This window comes from Lepisma saccharinum, chromosome 15 (genome assembly GCF_977018435.1).
Source record: "Lepisma saccharinum chromosome 15, izLepSacc3.1, whole genome shotgun sequence".
Lineage (NCBI taxonomy): Eukaryota > Metazoa > Arthropoda > Insecta > Zygentoma > Lepismatidae > Lepisma > Lepisma saccharinum.
In genome coordinates this window covers 45,990,660-46,005,262 of record NC_139243.1, presented here as the reverse complement: position 1 = coordinate 46,005,262, position 14,603 = coordinate 45,990,660, and the positions used below count along the sequence as shown (strand labels likewise).

The window sequence follows — 14,603 nt, the reverse complement described above, 5'->3', positions numbered from 1 at the left end:
TGATGAGCATAATTCTCATTCATAAATCACATGTGTAACAATATTCAACAATCAATCTAACTGAGATACTATGCAGTAGTCCATACCCAAGACAACAGTAAACAAAGAATGGCTCTCACTGGGAAGAAAAGATGCTTAAATCACATTTTGGTAACATTTCTGAATGCTCAAAGATTTTTTGCAAGTTTTATAGGAGTATTAGGCAGTGGTTTAGAAGGCTGGAAACAATTGTGTTTGGGGCTTGGAGAAAGTAATTACTTAGTTAAAAGCTTCAATAATTATTAGTTACTGGAGAAATTATCATTCCAAATGCAGCTTGAACGAACAGGTGTTCTTGTTTTCTGGTCGACTCGGACACGAGGTCTTGCAGATTTCATGCAAGGCTAGAAAAGGGTTTTGTGCCCAAGATCAGATATTATGTGATCGGGTATTTGAAGCATTTAGGGACATTATTTTAATGCTAAGAGACCTAAACGTGACCCACTTAACCTAACAACAAAAAGATTCAGATATACTTTATTTTCTAAGAGCCCGGATCTGTCTAATCTAACAATGAAAGATTCAGCAACGAAAAATCCCTTTGCATACCACGCACGTGAAGTAGATGGTAGCAGCAGTTCATATTCAAGATGACAGTAAATAAATGGCTGCTTGCAAACAAAGAAATAAGCAGGAGTATACGAAAGGGAAGCAATCTCTATGACCCTGTACTACGTGTTAACAGACAAATTGAACCATATACAAAATGCCTGTGCATCATGATAAATTCAGAATTAAACAATTGGAACTTGGGACTACATATTTGTCGAAAACTGTCATCTGTAGTTTCGAAGAAATCACATGTTAAAATGCCACCATGTGGCACAAGTCCATACTTACACTTTGCACCTTACAGACGGTGGACCAGATATCGACAAGTGGACATCTGACAACAATCTCATCACATCATTACACCTTTTCACCATCGGGATTTGCCAAAAGTGGCAGAAAATGACGTAGACTTCATTTACAGTAATCGACAAGACTTCATAATGCCACCCAACCTCTGATCATAAATTCCAAACTAATCATGGTACGCAGGCATATTTTAACATGGAAAGTTTCTTGTGCATACAGCATGGTTTTAACATGGTTCGATTTCTATTTATGTTAACACATACTTCATCAGTTTAGTCATCACGTACTGCATGGTTGCCTATACTCCTGTGTGTATGTGTTAATGAACAGCCATTTATTTACTGTCATCTGGATATGTAGTGCTATTGCCATCTACTTCTACTGCATGGGGTAAAAAGGGGGTTTCTGGCTCTTAGCATTAAAATTACCACCATAAAAAAACTTTGTTATATTAGGCAGATCAGGTTTAGGGCTCTTAGCATTGAAGTAACATTCCTAAATGAGGTAACGGTTCCGATTGTTATACGATTTCTCCTAGCACAAAGACAAATTATTGTAGAATTTTGGAAATCATTGTCACACGAAATTTGAACCTTCCTTAAAGTAATGAGCACTGTTTGGACTAAAAAAAAGTTATTTATGTTGAAAAAAAACAACTTGAAAATTACCTTACGCACTTCTCATGGACAAGATATTCTCCGTCGACAGCGACAGTAAATATCGTAGAAGCGTGGGAATGAATGCACTAAGTAAATTGGAACCTTAGTAGAATGTATTTAGGGACTTTATTTTAATGCTAAGGGAACCAAACCTAACCCACGAAAGCATATATTGAACAAAACCTTAAGTAATCGCTAAAACTCAGAAGTATGTGTTAACAGATGTACATCAAAATCGATCCATGTAAAAATTGCATTCGTAGCATGATGAAATCACAATCAAAAAAAGGAACTTGGACCCTAATTGGTTTCAACAGCTGATCACACTTCATCTAATCTCAAGCATGACACTGCTTTGAGCCTCACGTGAAAATCTGGTAGTATTCAGCGTCAAGACGACAGTACACAAGGAATGGATGCTAGCTGGAAACTGTGGATACTTATAAGCTACTTTTTACATAATATTTTATTCGATAGCACAAAACTCTAAACCGCACTTTACTTTATCGAAGCTTCATATTTACATTCACAATAACTTCCATATTCAACAAGTGAATGCTCCTATAAAACTTGCAAAAATAATTAAACATTTGGAACTGTTACTTAACACTAGATTTACTTACAATGGAAACTGTGACTTTGGTACAGTACCAAAAATATTTATGATGGAAGATGGACAAGTAAAACCTGTCAAAAAATATGTGTATGAATATTGTAATAGGTAAATATGCGATATCGCCTGGACGGATTTCTTAAAATTTACAGGAGAAAGTACTTACTGAAATGAGTTTCTTTAGCATTCTGGACGTTCTTGGAGGTATTTTCTTTCAAGGAAAGTAAAAACTTCGTAGTTTAATGCTGCCGAACAAGAATTAATCACTTTTTACATAAGAAATTGGCACTGCCTGCCACATTATGCCGTTGTTTCCATTGTGCGTGTGCAGATGGCGAGAGCGTTGAAAGTCACAAGATCTCTGCAGTGTTTCCAAACGTGCCTTCTTTTTACGAAAATTTCTATTTTTAACTATGTTCGCCGCGCTTTCTTTTTTCCATGAATTTAGGGGTGAAATGAGTGCTAATGGAACCTAACCTAACAGGCCTAACCTAACCTTGTGTGAATGCTATATGGGGTTATCCGTGGATGGTTTTTGGGGCTAACGTCAATGGCTCTACCTATGGATGGATTTTGGTGCTAACGTCAATGGTTTGTGGGGCTACCTGTGGATGGTTTTTGGGGCTAACATGCATGGTTTGTGTAGGTAAACATGAAAAAAAAAATTGAAATAGTACGTAATTTTCCATCATGAAGGTTTGAAACACTGCTTGCACACTGAAAATCGACAAAACACAAGCTGGCGCGTCATGACGCGCGATGATCCATTATGAGTGCACGATATATTGTCTATTACAGAAGCGGAACAAGTAAGACAAATAATCAATCGTAATATGAAAAGTTGACAGTATTTTATGGAAAAAGGCATAACTTCACCTTAAAGAATGTTCCGCAAGGCAAAATAGGTAAATACCAGTGGTAAAATTAAGGAAATAAATGAGTGAAAGGTGTCCGGGCGTTATCGCATATTTACCTTGTAATATTGTGTAATGTATAACCAACAATACAAAAACTGTTTAAAATTATGTTAACCCGTAACCGGTATGGTGTGGGCAATCTTTTTTTCAAATTACAAAAGGACAAAAATAATAAAAAACAATTAAAGCAAAAATAAACGTAATATTTGGTCATATTTAGAAATTAATCATGTAAAAAATACAGTCTAAGGTTCTGTATGTACACTCGCCTTAATTAGTACTCCGTCAGTTTGTTTCTTTATAGGAGAAGATACAATTCAAAATAAAAGTGTATAAATATATGCTGCATAAAACACAACTTATTACTAACTTTGTTGCCCTGTACATGTAGAAACTTTGTTTTACAATACATGTTATTTTTAACAAATAATATGCAATGATTTCAACAAATGTTATTATTACCCTGATGACAATGTTTATCTGGGGGGAAAAAAAGTATGACATATCAGTACGTGTTAAGATATCGGTAAAAATGTCATAGCTGGGAAATGGATTTCTTCAAATTTATAGGAAAAAGTACTTACGGAATTGAGGTTTTCTCGCATTTTTCAATGTATATGTGGGGCTACCCGTGGATGGTTTTTGGGGCTACCTGTGGATGGTTTTTGGGGCTAACGTCATGTATTTTTCTATAATAATGTCCATCCGATGCACGAAAGCAGTTGCTTGCATTTCCATCCATGTACTTGAACCGGATGTTGCGAGCATCTGATGACGTAATTCCTGGTAAGTGTTTCCAAACACACAGTTTTTTCACTATATTGCCCAACCTAAACTAACCTTACAGTGATGGTGCGTGGGGCTATCTTGAATGATTTTTGGGGGCTATTCGTGGATGGTTCTACGATTCAGAATGGTTTTTGGGGGCTATGCAGGAATTGGATTGGATTGATTTGGTATTTTAAGTCCACTTTATGCACAGTAAGGCTAATCGGGACTGGAAATACAGTTTAAAGTGGGATCCGAACCACTTGTGCCTCCACCGGGTATCGAACCCAGGACCCTTGATTACAAGGCGACGACGCTACCACTGCGCCATCGGGGAGGCCTGCTATGCAGGAATAGTTTTCGAGGCTATGTGTGGATTTTTCTGTTAAGAAGGTTGAAACACAACGCTAGTCAAGATTTGCCCGCCATTTTGCGTGTTCAGGAAGCCAGGAAAAAACGAACAATAATTACTCGATATGTCGACAATAGATACTAATTTTGTTTAAAAAACAGCGAAATCCCTTGTTACAATCTTTCGCAATGCAGAATAGGTAAGTACAAATGTCAACAATTACAGAATAAACGAGTTACAGACATTTCCCGGCTTTGATAGTTTTACCAAGATACCGAATAATAAATCTTTTTAGTGAATAAATTTAATTTAAAACCTGTGGTACGATATAATGGGCCACATACATTTTTTTTAAGTACAGTATTACTAAAATAACATACGATAAAAGAACATTTGCAAGTAGCTGTGTGCTTCTAGTAGCTATGAATTTATATTGGTAATTGCATTATATTGATATAATTTTTTAATCCTCGACAGACATAAGTATACTGTCTCAAATTAAATTAAAAATGGAAAGGTTTATAATATAACATGAGCTTTGTCCGTGAAATGGCTTCATTAAATCAATGGTAACACTTTACTATAGGGGTGACGGATTTCTTAATTTTTACAGGAGAAAGTACGGAGCGAATTTACAATATAGAGAAAGTCACCAATTTTGTTAATTTTTCGGTATACTAACTAATTTTGGCCTCCAAATGACGAATCTGTTGTAAAAAACCGGGGTTCACGTCTGGAAATTTGAAAAACAGCAGATTGAATTTTTTTTATATATAGGTGTATATGTGTAGTTTTACGAACGAAAATGTCATTGTTTCCAACCACACCATTGTTTTACAAGAAAATGATTTATGATGTTCAATTCTAGTACGAACCCTATTTTTTCGATGAATTTAGGGGTGAAATGAGTGCTAATGGAACCTAACCTAACCTCGTGTGAATGGTTCGTGGGGCTACCCGTGGATGGTTTTTGGGGCTACCTGTGGATGGTTTTTGGGGCTAACGTCAATGGTTTGTGGGGCTACCCATGGATGGTTTTGGCGGCTAACGTCAATGGTTTGTGGGGCTACCTGTGGATGGTGTTTGGGGCTAATAAACAATGTTTCATCAAAATGTACAATTTCCAGACGTGACCCCCAGGTTTTTACAACAGATTCGTGATTAGGAGGCCAAAATTAGTTAGTATACCGAACATTAACAAAATTGGAGACTTTCTCTATATTGTAAATTCTTACCGAAAGTACTTACGCAAATCATTTTCTGTAGCATTGTGGAAGTTCGTGAATGTAGTTTTGATCCATTTTAATGCAAATGCATGTTGTTTTCTGCGAAAATGTCTGTCCGACACGCTGTTTCTATTGCCGCCATTTGCTTTCTACATGAGAGCACAATGTTCCCTGTGTTAGATGACGTAAACCCTGTAGTCAGTGTTTCAAACTCGCCGTGTTTTCACTAGAACATGACGTGTCAAGTATTTTTTTTTTAACTATGCTTGCCTAACCTAACCTAACCTTATGGAAAATGATTTGTGGGGCTAACGTGAATGGTTTTTGGGGCTAACGTCAATGATTTGTGGGGCTAACGTCAATGGTTTGTGGGGCTAACGTCAATGGTTTGAATGGTTTGTGGGGCTAACGTCAATGGTTTGTGAGGCTAACGTCAATGGTCTGCGAGGTATTAGCATATTTCAAATCCGGGCACGAAAGTACGTATTTTCCGGTGAACAAGGTTGCAACACTGCATAAATCGACAAAACACTCTCACAACGCGCGATGAACCAGTACCCTATCGTCATAATGTGTGCTACAGAATCGAAATAACGAGTATCAGTAAGTACTAGTAAATGTAAGAAAAAGACATTATTTTCGTTAGAAATTCATTATTTTACCTAAAGAAATGTCCCTCATTCGAGAATAGTACGTTAGCAATGTAAAAAAGTGCGAAATAAATTATTTATAGGTGTCACCCCATAGTAAAGTAGTACCAATTCAATCGTGCCTCCACTTACAATATGAACATATTTTTCAATTAGCAAGTATGTGCAATAACAGTAAGTGCACATGCTAATAATTAATTACTAATGGAAACAATTCGAAAATCTACATACTTACCTTACAAATAAAACCCCAAACACTTTTGTTTACAGCAGTAACCACAGCATATAATCTGTGGTAACTACCCACAGACATACAGCGCCGTACACAGACACAGATTGTTGTTGCTTTGTAGTGGCTCACATCGCTTATCCTTTACAGATTTTAGTCATCGGCACATCTACATGGGCTGTTCATTACCAAACTTTTCTAGTTCCGGTGCCATCCCCGTTGTGATTTCTAAAGAATTTCGTTCGTCATTTGGTTGCCCTAAGCTTTACATTGGAGCGCGATGGGATAGTTATTCAAACGTTTTTTTCAACGAATATAAGAGTTTCTCGTGTAAATCGATAATGAAAATGTGCAGGGTAGCTTTAAAGGGGCTAAATATCGTATGTTTATGTACAAAAAGTACTAAACTTGACGTCATTTGGGTCGTCCCGAGACGATATTATAACAATTTAGATTTTACACTATGCTTTTTTTTTTCTGATTGTGAGTATGTGAGGGTTTAGGATTGACAGAAACTCCCAACATTTTATAGAAAAATGTATTAAGTCACGGCCAGCTGAAGGACGTGATTATGTGCGTAAGCACATGATATTTATTATTATACACTATGTCCTATCTGAGAAGTTAATATGTAAACTGCGACGAATGAGGTTTCCACTCAGCTATAGAAAGGTCATAGCATAGAAAAGTTAGGGAATAGAAGTGGAAGCTACATTTAAACCTCGCTGCGCTTTGAAATTGCATTTCCATCGGTGGCCAGTAGATGGCGCGGCCGTCTTCTTTTGCTGTTTCCAGCACAAATTGGGGGGAGAGCTCTTTCGGTGACAGTCACGTGGGTTTCAAACGTCCTTATTGGTCAGATCTCTTGTATCCCAGCAAGGCTGTTACCAATGGCAAGGGCTTTCTTTTTCGCTGGTTCCCTTCCAAGCACCGCTGTTAGGGGTGGGGTGAAGAGATGGGATGGGTGATGCGTTTCCGCTACCGCAAAGTTCTTCGGAATCTTTTACTCGAAAGTAAGGTTGCCTTTCCTATGCAATTAACAGATTCTTTGAGTGTTTATTTGAAGGCGAAATTGGGAATGTAAAATGTAGGCATTTTCAACTGGCGCCTGAATTTTCAAATTCAGTTCTCAAAAAACTTTTTTTAAAAAAATATTTCAACTTCGCTTGTGGAAATTTCCATTACCACTTTTGAAATAACGAGTACAGTGTGTGGGCCTCCCCGATGGCGCAGTGGTAGCGTCGTCGCCTTGTAATCAAGGGGTTCCGGGTTCGATACCCGGTGGAGCTACAAGTGGTTCGGATCCCATTTTAAACTGTAGGTCTAGTCCCGATTGGCCTGAGCAAAAAGAAAAAAATAATAACTCATAACTGAAGTACAAACTGGGGGCGGCGAATTCCATGCACCGGCGCAACAATCATTTCTTGACTGCAACAATCTTTACTCGACCTCGCTGCACAAGAAATTAAAATGAACTGAATAACGTGAAATTCAAATAATTTTTGTTTCACTTTGCTCGAAATAAAATCGTTTCTTTAAGATAGGGTGACCATTCGTCTCGTTTTGACCGGGAGAGTCCCGTTTCATAGGCGTGTCCCAGTTGTCCCGTCGATATTATACAAGAAACACTATTTGTCCCGTTTTTTAAAAGTCTAGGAATTAGCTTGAAAACCAAGTCTAAATTTGAGAGATTCTTAAAAAGAATGACTTTCTGTGTCTTGGCGGAAATTCAAATGTCAAATCCCTCGTTTTGTGTTAGATATTAATATGTGATGCAACTTTTTCGGGGAGCTTTATTAACGGTTAGTAAAGAATAAAGTTGTTCTCAAGAAGATTGGTCCTTCTGCAAAATACTTCTGGCATAGTAGTCATACCGAGATTATAAAAATTAATAGCTCTTGACAACGAGAGATCATATTTTACATAGATATTGTTCATGATGTATCATTTATGTGATCCATACTATAATAAATAATAAAAAAGGTAAAGTGCTCCCCTGTGCTTTCCACCACGCCATGAAGGCGTATCTCGGCCGAAGCTTGGAGTGATGTGATCAGCACCACGCCCCTGGCCGCATTTACCTCCCAGACTTTCCTCCAGGTATCCACTTTATACAACACTGGGCGAGCGCCGGAGCCGCATAAACAGGTGGAAAAAGTCCCGGTTCTCTCAGCCGGGATCGATCCCGGGCCTCTCGCATGGTAGTCAGACGCCATACCGACTTTTTTATATATAAAATAAAGAAATACCCCTATTCGGTGGTATCCCCCGTCATTCACACACATTTTCTCATCATTCGTACATATCAGTTTTTCTCTATATTCTCGGTTTTCTAAATTTACGGACAACACAAACATCCAAGTCCTAGCCGGGATTCGAACCCTGTACCACTATGCTAACCACTCCTCCACGGAGGCCGACCACCGACTGAGCTACAGCGGTTACTATAAATAATAATAATAATACGTTAATGACAATAATTTTATAGCTAATTAGGCCTAACCAATTTTTCAGGAGGGAGTAAAGTGACCTTTGGGTCAAAATATTATGATCACCCTACTTTAAGAGCAACATCAAATCGTACTTGACCATGTTTTTATGTTTACATTTTTGCAGCTTTTAAAAATTAAGATATACTATTGATGAAATCCTACGAGCAATATTTGTATTTTCCTCAACCACTACAAATTTTTAATTCACCATGCTCCAAAAAAATTGTAAAATTATTGCTTTTTTATTTTGTTATTTTTTTTTTGAAGAGTGACAATTATCAATTCAACCTGTATGTGGAGTGAGTTGACGATATGCTCGGGGTCAGTTGACAATACTTGTAATTCTACCTTTGAAATGGTTTGGAATATTTTATTTCAAACAATATACTGCCTTAAAATTACAGATTACAAAAATGTGATTTAATGAACAGCATAATATGTAACATAAATGTTCCAAACCAGGGTGCGGAATCCCGGGGGGACGGGGGGAATTCCTCCCACCAACGATCTTGTCTTGAAATTCCCCCCTCCCCCCACAAAATTCTTCCAACGGGGGAAGAGTTTTTGTTTTAATAACAAATAAAACAATTAGTTTGAGATTCGAATATACATGACTGGAATAATATCGAGAACATACAAAAAGAACGGACAACAAAGAGCCTCACCTCTAAGGACACTGAACCCAGCAATCCCCAGAACACAGAAATTAGACCGACTTGTTACTTCTTCTCCATTTCTCATCGTCTTTCGTTAGCAACCAGTACATAGATATATTAATAAAACACGTAATAGCATTTATATGTGAATTTTATACATGAAACTATTATCATCTTAATATATCATATTTTTTATCCCTCCTCCCTTATGCACATCATTGTTCATCTATTTGCAATTATACATTTTGAATGAAAGACAGTCGATATAATATATTGTATATTTTATAAAATAATTTGAGACATTTAATGACATTATATATATAAATATGGGTCGGGTCATTCATTCCATGTCAAATCAGGCAGGAGTTGACCCTCATAGTCACGATGTTGATGATATTTCGGACACAGCTTTGCTTTGCTCCAAAACCTGTGAAAGGATTTTGCTGAAATATGATTATTACGAATTATATGAGGGTTGTTCAAAATGTCATTTTTGAGCAACATGCTCTTTTCAATTAAGTATATCTCGGGAACGAACGAAGATACAGAAGCGTTCTTGAGCTCGTTGTAAAGGGGAAAAACGGTTGCATATTATGAGATGATAAAATTTTGAAACTTTGTAAAATTTGAACACACTGTTCAAATGTTCAAATTTCAAGTTTGAACAGCTCAAAACATCCCCCCATCGATTTTTCTCATTTTTGAATATTTTTAACTACCATCCTTCCTCTTCATACTAATAAAGTTTTATCGAGGGTTTTTTTTTTATATAAGAGAGAAAAATGAATTTGAAATTTGTCCTGCATCAGCAATGAACTGAGCTATAATGAGACTTTTCATTTGTGTCGCGCTCAGTGTTGCCAGGTCTACTGATTTCGCAGGAGATTTCCTGATTTTCAGCACGATCTACTGATCTCCTGACAAGTTTCAGGAATATGTGGAAATCTCCTGATTTTTTTGCTTCCTTAAATATTTATAATGAACAAATATTTTTAAAAAAATCGAAAGTTGATTTAAAATTTACATATTCAGCTGGTGTAATGCAAAGACCCATGAATATTCCGTAGAGAGAGAGAGAGAGAGAGAGAGAGAGAGAGAGAGGTGGGGGAGGGGGTCATACCAGGCTTGATGTCACTGGGAAAGATCCGCGGCTTCTTGAGCCCTTTGTGCATTGGGAACTCCAAGACGGGTGTCCTAACTTTCCCCATTGAGGTTTTTGTCAAAGGGGAGGAAAGTGGTTACAACTAAATACCAATGTTGCCACCCAAGTATTCAGTTTTATGGTAGTGTGTATTGCAAATCCTAGATACAGGTTCAGGTTTTTAACTCTGATGAAAAAGGGAGTCCACATTACGAATGTAGGCAAGGGTTATGGTTACACAAGCTCTTAGCAAACTGTTGATTGATTGATTTGGTTTATTTTACTTCGCATTTCTGCCACTTTTGGCTGATAGCGAAGACAGGATGAGTGATGATATGATGAAATTGATGAAGGGATCCCTGATGTCATAGATCTGTGCTAATCACTCAGCCACGGTGGTCGGCTTAGTAAACTGCTGTTGCAGACTTATACGTCGCAGTTTTATTTTTCCTTAATCACCTCTTAACTTAGAAATCATAGTTCATGCTGTTATAGCGTTGTTTTTTTAAGCTATTTCTGAGGGTAACTACTACTACAATTGCTCTTATGTCCCTTTATACTCAGTCAATACTGTGGCGGTAGAAATTCTCTTTCCAGATTGTATACCAGGTAATCCTCGAATGCAAAAAGCTGATTTAATTAACATTTAGGTACATTGTCTGGAGTGACTGGGAAAAAAAGTTGAAGAAAAAATCTGCGACTTGTCTGATACTGGGCCCAGGGTTCGAATTCCGGACTGGGATATTTCGGGGGTTCAGGCATGATAGCCCTTCTCCATTTCCATGAATGCGAGTATGCTTTGAACGTGTTGTTAAAAAAGAGTGTGATCTTTCTTATATCCTGTAACTTTGGCTAGTTTTAAAGAAAAGCAATCTAAGGTATTATCAGGTAGAATATTTAAAAAATATATCCCCGAATGAGTAGTGGTTTAAGCTCTAGTCCTAGTTAATACAAAAATCACGAAATGTTTCCATAAACTTTTAATCGCCAAGTACATAAATCCACGCACAGTCACAACTTACGTATTTTAGAAAATTTGTGAGAGATGAACAGAAAATCGAGGTCGGATTTTTCCCAGTAATGTCACTGCTTTTTGCAATGTATAGGGCAGTGCCGGCAATTGGTTGGGGGGGCAATCCTTGGACCCCTCAGTTTTGGCACCCGATCATCGCCACTGGTTGGGGGAAACTGTACCTTTACCTTAGTTGAATTAAGGAGGTGGGGTTATCGTACCCCTTGAAGTGCAAATTCATAATAAAATTTGTATTAACATAACAGTAATAAATTTATCTTTTGACTTCTAAAATTAATAATTAACGTTCAATAATGATAGTGGAAAGCTTTTCCCACTCTACACCCCCCCAAAAAGGTTGATAATCCGCTATTATTAGTTCTTCTGATTTTTTTAAGCAGATCTCCTGATTTTTCCGGGGACGATCTCCTGATTTTTAAAAATCTGACCTGGCAACGCTGGCAGGGGCAGCGTGACAAAATTCGCAGCAGCTTCTATTCTCCACTTGCTTGTGTCCATAGGAACACAGAGCAGACGGTAGGTTGGTTACTCTATCCCAGTGGTTCTCAACCTTTTCGAGACCTCGGCCTAGTATTTTTTTAGGCAGTGTCTGCTGCCACGTTCTTTTTCTGCTGGAACCTCAAAAAAGATGCGCGTGGCAGTAGACTCGGTCTTTGTTTTATCGTGATTTCATCATGCTATGTATGCAATTACGTCTGTAACACATACTGTAAAGTTGTAGCGATTACTTTCACAAAAATGTTTTAAGATTACGTCCCTCAGCATTCTTCTAATAATAAACCTAAATGCTCTCCTAGTTAAGTTAAGTTCTATTAGCATTAAAATAATATCGTTAAATGCTTTCTAAAGAAAAAGGTTCTAAATTACCTGTACATTCATTCCCACTAACCATAAACTTGCATTTCTCTCGTCTTAATCTGTTCTTAAGATTTGTAACATCCTCTTAGCAGACGAATTACGTGGCAGCAGCAAATTTGATGCTTATTCTTACTGCTGACACGTGAGTGGCAGCAGACTCGGCCATTTTTTATTTTATAGTACGATGCCCAATCCCAACAAATTTATTCGTAAATACTTTTCATTTTTTTTTATAGTTTATACTAACAATTGGAAAGTGTGGTATAATCATAAAGACTGACAAATATAAATTTAAATTAGTTACCAATCACTGGACCAATGCAATATTATAGCATATAAGTTCCTCAAGCCATCATCATTAAATTAATTTCTGTTCATTATTATTGACAAACCCCTTTCTGATAAAAAATATATAATATTATTCCGTATAAAATTAATTATTGTATTATTAAATTGATTGATTTTAATTGTGTAATTAAAACTGCCGGCCCCCGTGGCGGAGTGCTTAGCACATCGCGCTACGACGACAGGGGTCCTGGGCTCGAATTCCGGCCTCGGCATGGATGTTTGTGAGTGTCCATTTATCAATTTCATCATATCATTCCTCATCACCATCCTCGCAAATTAGACAAAAATGGCACAAAAAGCGAAGTAAAAGAAAGCAAATCAAATCAATAATTTTAATTAAAACTGTACTCACTATAGAAGTCAATTAAGCAGGAAGCCAGCAGAAGAATGACAGCTTATCGGCGAAACCCTGTCCTATCATATACACACAACAAATATGTACATGCGTAAAATATATAATTTAGTCAATAAACACTAGTTCAACACTAATACCAGGCTGTCCCAGAAGTCCTGCACCATCAGCACACTGAGCCCCAAGAGATGAAGTTTGCGAGGGTAGGTGGCGCCACCGGTGAAAGGCTGTTGGCAGGCATAGAGGACAGGTTCGTGGGATCAAGTGAAGGCACGCGCAGCATGTGTAGCGAGTGTTCCTTTGAAATTAAAGTGGGCACGATGAGTGAGGACCAAATTGCACTTCGTGCAGTGCTAGCTTTTTTATGGAAAAAATGTCTAACAGCAAAAGCGGCAGCGGAGGAAATTTGTCGTGTGGAGAACGAAGAAGTGGTGAATCGACGGACAGCTTCCCGTTGGTTTAAAAAAATCGCTTCGGGTGATCTACGCCTCGCGGACAAGGCCCGCACGGGGTGACCTCCGATGGACATTAACGAGTCTCTGCAGGATGCTGTGCATGCTACACCACAATCCAGCACACGTGTTAGCCAGAGTGGTTGGGGCATCCAAATCGACAGTAAAACTTCGCTTGCATGACATGGATTACACCAATAAACAGTATCGACAAAGTCCACACGAGCTGACAGAGGTGCAGGCCCAGCGCAGAGTTGCAATTTGCCACACATTGCTACAAAACCCGCATGATCTTCGTTTTTGGAGGAGAATTGTGACAGGAGACGAGAAGTATGTGTTTCTGAAAACCCCGATACACGTAAACAGTGGGTGAAAAGAAGACAGGAGGCCATCGCCCATGTGAAACAGGACACATTTGGGAAAAAGCTCATGCTGAGTGTGTGGTGGAATATTGACGGGATTGTCCATTATGAGTTTGTTCCAGAAGGTCATGCTGTAACAGGTGAAATGTATTCTGAACGATTGCGCCGAGTGTATGCCATTCTGGACGGGAAATACCCGACATTAACGAGGAGGAAGAGGTTACTGCTGCAAAATGACAATGCTCCCAGTCACCGGTCTCGAAGAGTGACCAACACACTAGCTGAGCTTGACGGATTTGAGTTGTTACCTCATCCCGCCTATAGTCTGGAAGTTGCACCATCGGATTACGGTTTGTTTCGCTCTCTCTCATTTCCTGTGTGGTCGGCACTTCAGTTCATATGATGAGGAAAATTCTGCCTGTCGTGAGGTTTTCAATTCTAAACCTGCCACCTGGTATCGCCATCAGATTGAACTGTTGTCGCAGGTGGGTGAAGGTAATTGAACATGGAGGCCTGTACTTTGCTGAATAAAGTCTGTCTTTGTTTCTGATATTCTGTGTTTCATTTTCGTTCTAGTATGGTGCAGGTCTTCTGGGAC

The 14,603-nt window shown here is 38.2% G+C and overlaps 1 protein-coding gene across 1 annotated transcript in view; it reads right to left on the bottom strand.

Annotated features, from left to right (window-relative positions):
- YL-1 (Vacuolar protein sorting-associated protein YL-1) overlaps positions 1–6,389 on the bottom strand; it is a 40,172-nt gene extending 33,783 nt beyond the window's left edge. The window contains exon 1 of the mRNA XM_083136442.1: positions 6,318–6,389. The gene's annotated coding sequence lies outside the window, so the exon portion shown is untranslated. The remainder of the gene's footprint in view (positions 1–6,317) is intronic.
- Between the last annotated feature and the right edge of the window lie 8,214 nt (positions 6,390–14,603).